This window comes from Equus asinus, chromosome 25, assembly GCF_041296235.1.
Source record: "Equus asinus isolate D_3611 breed Donkey chromosome 25, EquAss-T2T_v2, whole genome shotgun sequence".
Classification (NCBI taxonomy): domain Eukaryota; kingdom Metazoa; phylum Chordata; class Mammalia; order Perissodactyla; family Equidae; genus Equus; species Equus asinus.
In genome coordinates this window covers 27,454,966-27,467,935 of record NC_091814.1, presented here as the reverse complement: position 1 = coordinate 27,467,935, position 12,970 = coordinate 27,454,966, and positions in this window count along the sequence as shown.

Sequence of the window (12,970 nt, the reverse complement as noted above, 5' to 3'; positions counted from 1 at the left end):
AACTGTATTATTTGTATATTATATTTCTTGTTATATTATTCTATAATAGTATCTAAATACATTTGAAATGTAGGAATACCTGTGTGGGGAACCTGCTTTTTATTCCTTCTACATACAATCATTGGGTATATCTCTGAACTCTTGAAATGACTCCTTTAGACCTCACGAATTCTACAACCCACGTTATGGAAATTACTACTCTCAGCCTTACACCACTCAAAAATACCGCTGGTTGGGCTTCTCCAAACACCCCCAGTTTTCAGTGCAGTGAAACAACCAAATCATTGTAGTGGCTACCGTAGAAAGGAATACTTTCTAGTGTCTGGGACCCTCTAAATTGAATTATTTGGAATCGTAAATATCTGCATTAAAAAGGGGACTTTCCTGTGATTTGGGACAGTCAGTTGAGAGGAAGGCACTGACCAATGTGAATTTAAGTTTGTGCTTCAGGCTTTGGAAAAAAATGAGTTTGCACTCTCATGGGGAGGAAATGTGTGGCCATCTTTCTTCTCCTGGCTGGCACTGCAAGTTGGCTTCATTTTAAAAATAGTGCTAGGGAGGGAGGAAAAAAATGTAATGTATTCTTAAAATGTTTGTATGTCAGCAAAATCCCGAAAACCATTCAATAGATTAATCCTCCTGCTGACTTAAAAAGGATGGATTTCCGGCTATAACTGAGATTGGGAAAAATTGATTTCCATGTTCCTTATGACTGAATAAGATAAAAGCCACTGCCCTGGCAAGCTTCTCCCAGCCTGGATCCAGACTTCTGGAGGGCTAGTTAATTGAAAAGTCATTCCAAATACCAGCCCCGACCCTTCCAGGAGATCTGGAAAAAGAATCAAGGGCAGGCTGTCCATTTGTCAAGAATGATTTCCAGAGTGTTGTTTATTCTCACCATCACTGAACAGCTGCAGTCAAAGGTGAAAATACTTGCTCTCCCTTTTCTTCTAACTCTTCCTCATTTCCTCCATGCTTGCTCCACTTTCTCTCCGTTTCTCACCTTTCTCTTTCTTCCCGTAAGTCTGATTTTTTATAACAATGGTACCACCTCACTTAAAGCTCTGAGCAACGATGAGTCAGTTTCTCTCTGTGACCTTAGTTTACCCATTTAAAAAGAAGACATTGCATCTGTGCACGGATTTAGTGTTATCAAAGCATCTCATCTATCTACCTTTTCTCATGTAATCCTCACATGATACCTGTGAGGGGCCACTTATTATGGTTTACTGCTATAAGACCATCTCAGATGATTTGCAGATCCCGAGAGCCAGTATTTGCCAAAGCTGTGACGAGATCTCACACCTGATTCTGTGTCTGAGGAGTTTCCACTGAGTCACAGGTGATCCCCACATAATTAATACTTCATTCCATTGCAAGTATTTTGAGTGAGAGTGTTTGCTCACTCAATCATTCATTCTTTCATGGCATAAATATTTATTGAGCACCTACTATGGCCTAGGCACTATGCGAAATGAGACAACAACTGTGAACCAGACAGGCAAGATTTCTGCTAGCAAGGAGCTGATCTTCTAGGGGTTCAGCTGATTTGAATACGAAGTTGAAGTACTATGGTGAATTTTAAATTCCTCAGAATATAAAATAGTCCAATTGCTCTAACATCTACACATGCAAATGGCAGGTCGATTTTAACAGAAAATGTAGTAAATTAAGTTTTTACAAAAAGAGCCCAAGTTGGATAAAACAGTCTTACGGGCTGTCTGGACTTAAGTACTATTGAGAAGGATTTGTGTTCTCCTGATTGTTTTAACTTTTATCCTTCTCTACCATCTCTTTCGGGCCATTTCTTCTGCTCCTTTTAATTTTGAATTTTACTTCCTGTTTGTTTCCTAATCCAGCATCTATCCTCTATTTCAGGTCATTTCTATAAAGAAGCAATTGTTGCTGTCTTTTTGAATCAATCATAGGATGCGATGTTCCTGGCCAAACAAGATAGCTGCCAAACCATTTATTTGTATCTCCTAAAGAATTCCATAAAGTTCTCCAAATCACATCACTCTATATATTTACGAAGTTATCTCAATAGGGTTAGAAATCCTCAATCAGTAGACATAATCCTCTGAATCTTGATATATAAACAATAGCAAATATTATTAAATAACTCTTTCTTCTGAATGTTTTATATATATTAACTAGCTGAATCCTCACGACAAATTTTTGAGATATGTACTATTTAAATTCCTACTTTACAGATGAAGGCACCAAGACAGAGAGAAAAGTAACTTACCCAAGATTATAAACAAGTACATGAAAGAGCCTGGATTCAAATCCACATCGTCTATTCACAGAGTTTACTCTCTTAACCATGTACTGTATGGATCTCAAAAAATCAGTTAGACACCACTCCTCAATTGTCAACATTAGCAAATAGAATTTAAATCCTCAACCTTCCTAATCACCCAGGGCTGGGGCCAAGTGGTACTTTGTGCCATCTCCTGATCAGGTATTACATCTTCCCTAACTTTATTAGGCTCTTACCACTTTAACTTGCCAATTGCTGGGAAAGGATGTGGGAACCTGCATCGGCACATCCCAGCAATTTCCACTGTGGGTGAATTTTTCAGTGGAGGACTATTCCTACATATATGTTTTATATGTGTGTGATGGGAAAGGAAATGTTGAAAGTATGGCACATGGAGAGGGGGAAATGGGGTAAAGTGGAACTTAGGGCAGTAGTTATTTGTGAGTAGGTAGTTGTGGTGACAAGATTTGCTTCTATGGCTTCTCAGTGGGAGTGATCAGTGGGGAGATGTTCCCATAATGATAGGGGTGTGGTGTGTGTGTGGGTGTCTGTGGGTGGGTAAGTTGAGGGTGAACAGGTGGCAGAAAAAAAAAAAATCCCAGCAATGAGGTTTATTCCTCCTCTCTTCTTAACCTCCTCCATCTCTCCTCCAACCCCAACTATGCATGGTGCTGCAGTAGAGATTAAAATGGTTAAAGTTGTGGAGAGGACTGTTTTCTTTTGAAACAGAGTGTAAAGCCACACTTGTAACAACCAGGTTCCCTATATAAATCTATTTTTAAGATGATTACAGGGTTTCTATAGCCTTGCTAGCATCAACTGCTGGTTTTGTTTCCTCGTCGTCAGTAAACTGTTGGCAGGATAGTGCACCAGAGGTATACTTTTTAAAGGGTATAATTGCATGGCACAGAAATTATCACTTTCTCGACGACAGGTTTCATTGGTCTCTCCCTTTGAGAATCCGGTTTGGAAGCTGGGCTTGTCAGTCCCTCCAAGCACACACTGCATTGTATGTGTTGGTCTCGCAGCACATCATGCTGGCAACCACTAGGCAGAGGGTAGCAATTAAACCACACAATAGGCATCAAGGGATGAGGAGAAGACACTGTGTTTAAAATAAACGAACACAAGAAACACAGCCAGCTTCCCTAGGAAGGCTATCTGAGCAGTGTGGTGAGCCAAGATTGGGCAGACTTTGCAAAGGAAGCTGGGAAATTCCCCATAGTGCCAAGCCATTAGCCAGCAGCTGAGGCTGCATCCTTCCCAAGGATCTCCCATAGGACCCCTTCTCCAAGACTAATCTTCTCTGGGGTATAGAAACCCAGGAAGGAAGCTTTGTAGAACTATACTCTTTCTACTGCCGGGGCCTGGAGGCTATGCAAATTTAGATTGATTTGGCAGCTATTTTTAAAAGGCATGTCTAATCACGACAGGCACAGGAACTTTAGTTCTCCCTCAGAAATAGGGAACAAATCAGGCAGAAGTCAGCCTCTGAATTGGAAGCTAAAAAGCATCAGCCTGTAATAGATAAAATTACCTATTGGCAGAAGTAACTCAAGAGGTGATAATGATGTGGTAATGATGAGACAAGAGATATTCCCCAATTTCTATCTAGGGGAAACCGAGAAAACTATCTAGACAGAAGGCCACAGTGTTTCTCATTCTAATCAAGATGACCAGCATGGTGCCTCAGTACTGAAATGCAACTGGTGTTAAAAAACAAAAGCTCATAATATAATAAGCAATGATAGTGATCTGACAGTCTGAGATGATTATGTGTAGAGACTAGAATAAAGTAAGCCGCAGGGCAAGAATGGATGGTAGTTTAAGTAGTATTATCTGGAGGAAAGGGCATTGGGTTGCTAACAAAAATATACATAGAGGAGAGAAGGGTACTTCAGCTGGTGGCCCTAACTAGATAAAAATAGAAGTTACAAACTTCTAGCAACTCTTGTTCCAAATCTGTCTCACCAAGTAAGGCTCTGATCTGTCACTTGGACTCTGAGTGGCCTGACACACCACAGGAGGGAGTCCTGAGAATATTTGTTCATTCACTGACTTAACAAATATTTTTAAGTACATCTATGTCCCAGGTACCCCAACACTAAGGTTACAGGGTTAAAATGGCTGGTTAACATTTTCAAGGGGTTTACAGTCCAGTTGGACAAACAGAGAGGTCAACATATAATCATAATGTGAAGAGACAGAATCTGTTACAGAGCTATGCACGGCATGGATTGGGGGTACAGAGGGAAGGCACTTTACCCAGCCTGTGGGTGGAGGCATCAATGAGGCCATATTAGATGAGGGGAAATCTGACTTTGCCCTTCAAATAACGAAAATTAGAAATGGTAATAGAGAATTGGGATGGTAAATCAGGGCTGGTGTTATGTTTAAAAGAGGCAGGGCCCCCTTTTATTCAAAGCAGACATTAAAAGCAGGGCTAGTATAAAGAAGACATTGGAGAGCATTGTATGTCTGGGAAAAAATTGGAGCATTATTTAATAGGTTGGATGTGAGAAGAGGTATGGAAGGAGATGAGGTAGAAAGAGGTTGTATCAGGAACTGTCTTATTAGCAATTTGTAGGCAGAAAGGAGGTCTTGAAAATGTTAAGCAGAGGAGTAATATGGTTAAATTTGCAATTTAGATGATATTTCTATACATGTCTCCCACTCCAAATGAATTGCTTTTCTGATGTGTGGATTTGGCAAATGCAGATTTCTTACTTTGATTGAGTCCAAGAGCTTGATGACCTTTAGGCGGACTAGTGAAATTGAGTTTTCAGACATCAAACTTGAGGGCTGGACTCCAGACCTGTGAAAATCCCCCACTAAGTTTTCACTTGTGAGGCCCTGCTAGGAGCTGTCATCGGAGCTCTCTTTGACATCTCTCTATCTGTAGGAGCTTGGGTGGAAAATGGAATATGCAGTTAACATTCAAAACATCGTGACATGTCAGTAAGAGATTACAGTGTGGAAATTATCTATGGGAAAGGAAGAATCCTACCAACTCAGCTTTCTCTATGTGAATTTCTCTCCATCTTCTGAGCTTTTAAATGATTTCTCCCAGAATAGTGTGTTTGGCTATGTTTAATAACATGGCATTCACTTAAAAAGTATGCTACTGATGGTTAAGACTATTTCACTATAAATCTTTGTCAAGGTCTTTTAGCAAATGGATTTATCCCCAGTTCTGAAATGGTATGCCCTATTTTATTTTTTATTAAATTCACAAACTGTCCTTCTCCTCAGGGACACGATGTGATATAAAATCAAACGGAACTCTCTGAAGAGATGGTCAACAAGATCAAACACACAAAGTGAGCACTATTCAAGTGGAGACTGAAAATTCATCAGTTCAATTAAAATGGAATTTATGAGACACTTACTATATACTCAGATAAGAAAAAATGGTATGAAACAGTACATGAGCTAAAAGCTTCAAGATAAAAGAAATCCAGAGAACAATAGAAATGATCTATGATAGGTGCTCTAGGAGTACAGAGGAGAGTTACAGCAGGGCGGATGGAGCGCAGGCTGTGGGGAGTCAATGGAGGTTAGATCGAGAGGATGGGAAGAGTCCAAGTGTAGTGAGCAACATGAGCCAAAACCCAGCAGAAATTTATTTTCTGAGAATCTGAATGACAATGAGGACACTGGCCCAAGTGAAGTAGGGATTCATGACAAAGAATCCAGCACAGCCATTGGTATACCACTTCACAGAGCAGACATGACAGCAGGTGGTTGTTATTGTATAACACGTTAATACTGTAGAGTATGTTTTTCAACCTTTCAACACCATCTCCCCAGCTCTGTCTCCCTAGTCTCATCCTAGTGGGGCTCTGGGCCCTGCCTCTGAGTCGTGTATGTGCGCACAGTGAAGCTCACACAGTGGGAGGGATTCCAAGCACGGGCTACATGAGCCGGGTCTCTGACCTGCACTATGGGTAATAAAGCTCATAATGGATGGAGCCTCATTCCCACCATGTGCTCAACTGAACCATGTCAGTGTCAGTGTCCTGCAAGATGGAGTGGCAGAGTGAAAGTATAGAACTATGTAGAACTTCAGAGCCAGCAGGGACCTCAGGGGAAATTAAGCCCAACCCTCTTATTTTACAGCTGAGGAAATGAAGGCCCCAGAGAAGTTCAGTATTTGCTTGAAGTCACACAGCTAGTGGCAGAACTGCGACTAAAGTCCAGTTCTCCTGTCTCTCAGTTCAGTGCTCGATTAGTTACAGCACAGTCATATTTTCTTTTTTAATGGAAAGCTCTGTAAATATTCAAGATGTGATCTCTCCTTTCCCTTATTGAAGCCACTCTTGAATGTCTGTGTCTTCTTCTAAATTTAGGTAACTTTCCTGTAATGCTCTTTTAATTATCAGAGTTTTAGGCCTGTGTAGAGCCCACATGGCCCCCATTAGGTTATTTACTTGGGACAAATAATATAATCCTTTTACTTGCATAGTGTTTTGCCTCTTTCAGAACATCTCTCTATATATTTCTCCATTGGATTTCACAAGAATTCTACAAGGTAAGCTAGCCAGCTTTATTCTCTTCATTTGACCATTGAAGGAAATGAGGCACAGAGAGATTTAGTGACTTTCTCTTAGTCACACATTGATTCAGTGATAAAATTGGAAATAAAAACCCATGACTCGTTAAACTAATAGAGGAGAACCAATGAGAAGGGGCCATAGTTGAATGTGGGCTGAGAGATGCCAGTTGCCTCAAAAAGTTCTCATTTTGTCAAGCTTTGTTGTTGTATATAAAAATTTTGCCCAAGTTTCAAAGCTACACCACGGAGATGTCCACAAGCCACAGAAGTCATATGGAATTCCCAGATCATGCTGCTCTACCTTATACTACGCCCAAGAAGAAAAACTCCAAGGCTGATGGAAAAGGACAGGCTCCGTCAGTGCATTGATGTGACTGGGCTGAGAAAGATTCAAATAGACATGGTCTGTCTCTGGAGACAATTAGAAAATAGAATGGGGGGCCATTTGCTACATCTCTCTCTTTGTTTCAAATGTGGCTGTTTAAATTTGAATTGAATGTGTTTGGGGATTTTCTACAAAGGGAGCCACTTGGAAGGCTGCCGTTTCTTGTTATCAGTCATGTTTTATTATTGAGAGGGGGAAGGCCCAGAGGAACTTCAGAGCTCAGGCAGAGGCAAAAAGAAAAAAATAGGGAGGGATTTATGCACAACACTGCTTTATTCCCACGGCATCCAAACTCATAGCCATTGTCCTCAAGGATAAATTAAATATTCAGTACAAAAGAAGAAGAGTCCAAACTACTTTAAATAGGTATCATCTTAAAGGTGAAATGAGAATATCAATAAAGGCAATTATTCTACTCATATTTTTTTAAGCATTCACCATTGACTGTCACTGCATGAGCCAGAGAGAAATCAGAGGAATCAGACCTCATGGTGGCCCTCACTCAGGGTACAATTAAGTTGTAGTCCCTGAAACCCGCTTATATCAACTGAAAACCAAATATATAACAGAAGTGAAGATACTTAAGCCCTGCATTAAGCTAGACAGGAAGAAACAGAGTCAGTATCAGCTTTGAAGGGGTGGAGGACTGCAGTGCTAGGGGAGGTAGCAGCCAGAGAGAAGGAGAGTAGAGGATTATAGAAGAAGGAAAGACAATACAATTTGGTTTATGGGCACTGCTGCTTCCTTGTTGCCCCTACGTTTCATCTTCCCAAAACAAAATATTTGCATAGTCTCCATTTGTCCTTCTAGTACCTAAGTCAGCTCCGAATGGAAGAGGAAAGTCTACTGAACTCTCTGTGCCTGACATGTTCGCATCTGTTATGAAAGGAATTATCATATATTTTTTGTATATGTGCTGGCATTCTGGAAGTTTAGAAGCAATGATATTTACTGAAAGTCCTTTGAAATGTACTAAGTGCTATAAAATTATAAAGAATTATTACTAAATTTCTCTGTATATCTCTATGCGAGGTATCCAGGCTATCTGGTTAGAAAGGGGATTTGCAATTTAAATTCAACCTGGCCATCCCAATAAGAGACAGGCTTTGTGGTTTCCTTTATCACAGAAAATGTCTTTTTACCAAAAAGAACACAGATTGGGCAAGGTTTCGCCAAATCTAGTGATAGGTGTTAACCCTTGGAATGTGATTTTAATAGCCTAAAGGTATTTATAATTAATGTGCAATAACTCAATTATGCATATCTCTTTAAATTTAATAGGCCCAGTTAAGGTAAGATCATTAAGCACCCAATTGAATGTTAAACACATATATTTGAGGTTTAACGACTGTGCAGCAGATGCAGGATGGATTATGGGATTGTTAAAGGGCATTAAGAAAGTTGTTAATATTGTGGGGGTATTTAATTAATATTTAAAACAATCTATCCTTTGAAAACTGCCCAAAATGCTATGTGAAAGCTGCTTAGGGAGCAGGAGAAGAATTGACAGAATTACTGTCTAAACCCAACCACACTGAAGGAGAACCCAACAAAACAGCCCTCTAATTAGCGTGAGAAATGACGACAACACAACAAAAAGCACTGAGCGTCTCCAATGACAGGTGCAGCAAATAACAAGGCTGATGAAAGATTTTGCAATTAAAGATTCTGCTATGAAGATTAATGGAGTATTATCTTAAATTAATGTAAGGCGGGTTATCAGAGACCAGTTTCTGCCTTACAAGCTTCCCTCCTTTTCTACTTCTTTTCCCTTAATTTTTTTCCAGGTTTCTGAGTCCTCTTTACTATTCCCCAATATTCAAGTGACTTTTTACTTTCCGGTTTCTCTATTCTTCCTTTTCTGCCTATCTATGGTCTATCTTTCTTCTTTTTCATCTCTTCTCATTCTCTCTCTCTCACTTGGAATAAAAATGGTTTAAAAATAAAACGATTTCAACTCAGTGTCACTGTTCTGTCTCTTATATCCAACATCTTACTAAGCTCTCACACTCTACATCAAAAAAGTTGTTTAAATTAAAAATTAGCCTTGAAGCTCAAGGATCACACAAATGTGTAATGTTGAAGGTGTCTTCTTGTTTTAATTTCCCTGTTTATTAGAGTATTTTCGGTGTCATAATTTTACCACTCATTCCTCAATAAATATTTATTGAGTGACTACTATATGCCAAGCACTGCTCTGGACATTGGGGATGTAGCAGTCGATAAAACAGGCAAAGTCTCTATATTCATGAAGTTTACATTCTAGTTGAAAGAACAGAAAGTAAACACAAAAACAAGAGGATGGCAGATAGTGACAGGTTCAATGGAAAAAAATTAAGCAGAGACATGAGAAAGGGAATGCCAAGGATGGGGGCTGCTATTTTAGAGTGATCTCGCTTATAGTGACATTTAAGCAGATTGCTGAAGGATACAAGGTGACAAATAGTAAGGAGGCCTGTTTGGCTGGAACAGAGTGAGAGAGGTAGGAGACAAAATCGGAGAGGTGGAGGGTCAAATTACACAGGAATTTACTGGTCATTTAAGGAATTTGGCTTTTACTTGGGATGATATGGAAAGCCACTAGAGAATTTTGACCATAGGAGAGATATGAACAAGGTACGTTTTAAAATCACTACACTAGCTGTTATGGTGTGGGCCACTGTAGTGGTCCTGGAGAGGAAGCAGTAATAAGTAATAGAGGAGAGAATTGATAGCAATTTGGATCTGTATGGTTGTAGTACAGGAGGATGACAAGTGGTCAGATTCTAGGTATACTCTAGAGATAAAGTCAATAGCAGTCGCTGATAGATTGAATCACTCTAAACATTTGAGACTAAATGATTATTAGAAGACTGACATCACCATTTATAAGGATGAAAGTTTAGTGGGAAAATCAAGGATTTGTTTGTGGACAGGTTAAATGGAGCTATCAAGGATGCAATTAGATATTGAGTCTGAATTTCAGGGAACTTTCCAGGATGAAGACATGAATTTGGAAATTATTGGCGTATGGATGGTGTTAGAAGGCATGAGTCTGAATTAAATCATGTGGGAGTGAAGGTAGATGGAGAATAAGGGAGGTCTGAGAACTGAGCCCTAGCAGTTAGAGAAATGAGGAAGAAAGAAGCAAAGAAGACAAGAAGGAGCCAGGCAGAGAGGAGAAGAGATGAAGTAGAGAGTGGAAAGTGTTTCAAGTAGGAAATGCTCAGTTGCGTCAAATGTTGCTGATGGAATGAGTATGAAGACACCTGGAAATGCATAGTGGTTTAGCAACATCATTGATGACCTTGTCAGGAGCTATTTCAGTGAAGTCCTGGGTTAAAAGACTGATTGGCATGCATTAAAGTGAGACTAGAAGAGAACTGGAGAGAGGGAGAATATAAATCTCTTTAGAGAAATCTTGCTTTAATAAGAGCAAATAAATAGAGTAACACCTGGAAAGGGATGTGGGATCAAGAAAGTTAGACATTTTTAAGCTCAGAGATATTATAACATGTTTATATGCTATAAGGGATGATCCAGAATAGAGGAAACTTTTATGATTCAGAAGAGAGAAGGGCATTGCTAGAATGTTGTCCTCCAGTAGGCAAAGGAAGACGGGTCTTGCTGCAGAAGCCAAGTCCCTTGGGTGTAGATGTGATCATGGTCAGTTCATTGAGTCACAGAAAGGAAAGCAGAGTATATGGGTCTAGATAAAGGTAGTTTTGTAAATGTGATGGTGGAAGAGTGTGGACATTCTCTTCTAACTGTTTTTGCTCTTTTTATATATAGTTAAATAGGAAGTAAGGCCATCAGCTAAGAAGGAGAATGAAGAGGGAGGAGTTGGAGGTTTGAGGACAGAGGAGAAGGCAGGAAATAGCCATGAGGAAAGAAGGAAAGGAAATGGACTAGGGAAATACAGTAGGCTTGCTGAGTGACGTTTAGTCCACTTGAAGCCATTGGTCATGAATTTTAAAGTGAGGTCAAAGAGGATGGCTGGTTTGGGATCTTGGTAAGGTGAGTATAATAGAGAGGGACAGTGGAGATGAGGATGTATGCGATGATATGATTAAAAAATAATGTGTGGTAGAATTTAAGCTGAGTATGGGGGGTGATGCAAGAAGCCTGAATGAAGGAAAAGACAATTAAAAGGTGCTATGATCTTTGGATTACATGTCCTGGTGGAATGATTGATTGTTAGAATAAGGTGCAAGGGGAAGTGAGATGGAAAAATAAGAGGTGATAATTAGATAATAACTAAGGCATTTAAAGATAACTGTAACAAGGAAGAATAGTTGATGGTGGACTGTGAGGGCATAAATTTCCTCACTGGGCAGTGTAAAGGGAGGAGGGCTGTTACAGAGGTCTGGAACTGGAAGCAGTAAGAGGAATGAAAAGAACATCTATCCCACCTGTTGGTACTGGAGGAGGGGTTGAAGAGGGAGAGAAACGGCTACAAGGGGAGGGGGTTACAGGGGAAGCAATGTCCTCAGGGGAGGGCTAGATTTGGCTTAGAGCAAGAAGAGGAGGATATTTTGAGAACAGTTTGGGAGTAGAAGAAAATCTAGTGGTGAGGGATCAAAAGTTCCAGAGGGCACGAAAGAAAGGTATTAAGAAATAGACAGGATTTGGAAATGGAGTCCTGTAAGGACCATCCAGAGCAGTATGGATATTGGGATAAGAGTATGGAGGATGACGAATGATATGAGAGTCTTCTAGTGACTTCCAGAAACAGTAATAGAGGATTAGTCCTGAGGGTTCCCAAGAGAAATGGTGGTGGTGAGGCTGTGGGCATCAGTTTTGGAGCAAGGGAGGTAGAAAAGTGCCAAGATCAGACGAAACTTTGAGTCCTCATCTTCACTCCATTCATGTGTTCCATAACCTAAGACTTGAAGGACCACATGTTGTGTTGGGAACCACTGTTGTCAGCACCACCAGTCCTCCGGCTCAGGATGTTCTGGCCCTGCTCATGAATGCTGAAAAAATAGGAGCCAAGGGGCCGGCCAGGTGGTGCAGCGGTTAAGTTCACACACTCCACTTCTCAGTGGCCCGGGGTTCACCGGTTCGGATCCCGGGTGTGGACATGGCACTGCTTGGCACGCCATGCTGTGGTAGGCATCCCACATATAAAGTAGAGGAAGATGGGCACGGATGTTAGCTCAGGGCCAGGCTTCCTCAGCAAAAAGAGGAGGACTGGCAGTAGTTAGCTCAGGGCTAATCTTCCTCAAAAAAAAAAAAAAAAATAGGAGCCGATATCGTGGTGTCTGGGAAATAAAGGAGCTGCAGCAGCAGCTAATGAGGGGAAAATAGAGTTAATCACCACAGAAACCCTTAAAGGAGCCCTATCAGTAGCACTGGGCACTTTTATTGAGCCGCAGAAACAGTTAGCAGATCTCTAGCAGGGAGTAACAGCCACAGGTGCCACCAAGGAGGAGTGTGGGTCCCCTAGGACCAAGAAATCATGGTAATGAAACAGCATGGTGCCTTGACATCAAATACAATTGCAATGAGGCTGACACTCAACCTTAGTAGTCTCCAACATTGGCGTGACCTGGAGAAAAATAGTGTATTATATTTATAGTATTTATGTGTGTGTGTGTGTGTGAATACCTCATGAGAGAACAATCTCTATGGACTGTACATAGAGACCAATTCTGTGACTAAGCAAAAATAACATGTATTTCGCCTCTGTGTGTATGAATGTGTGTTTCACTGTGAGCTTGCACGTTGCAAATATCTAGCTCTTCTCATAGGGCAAGACAGTTGTGTGATTTGTGCTTTCTTTCTG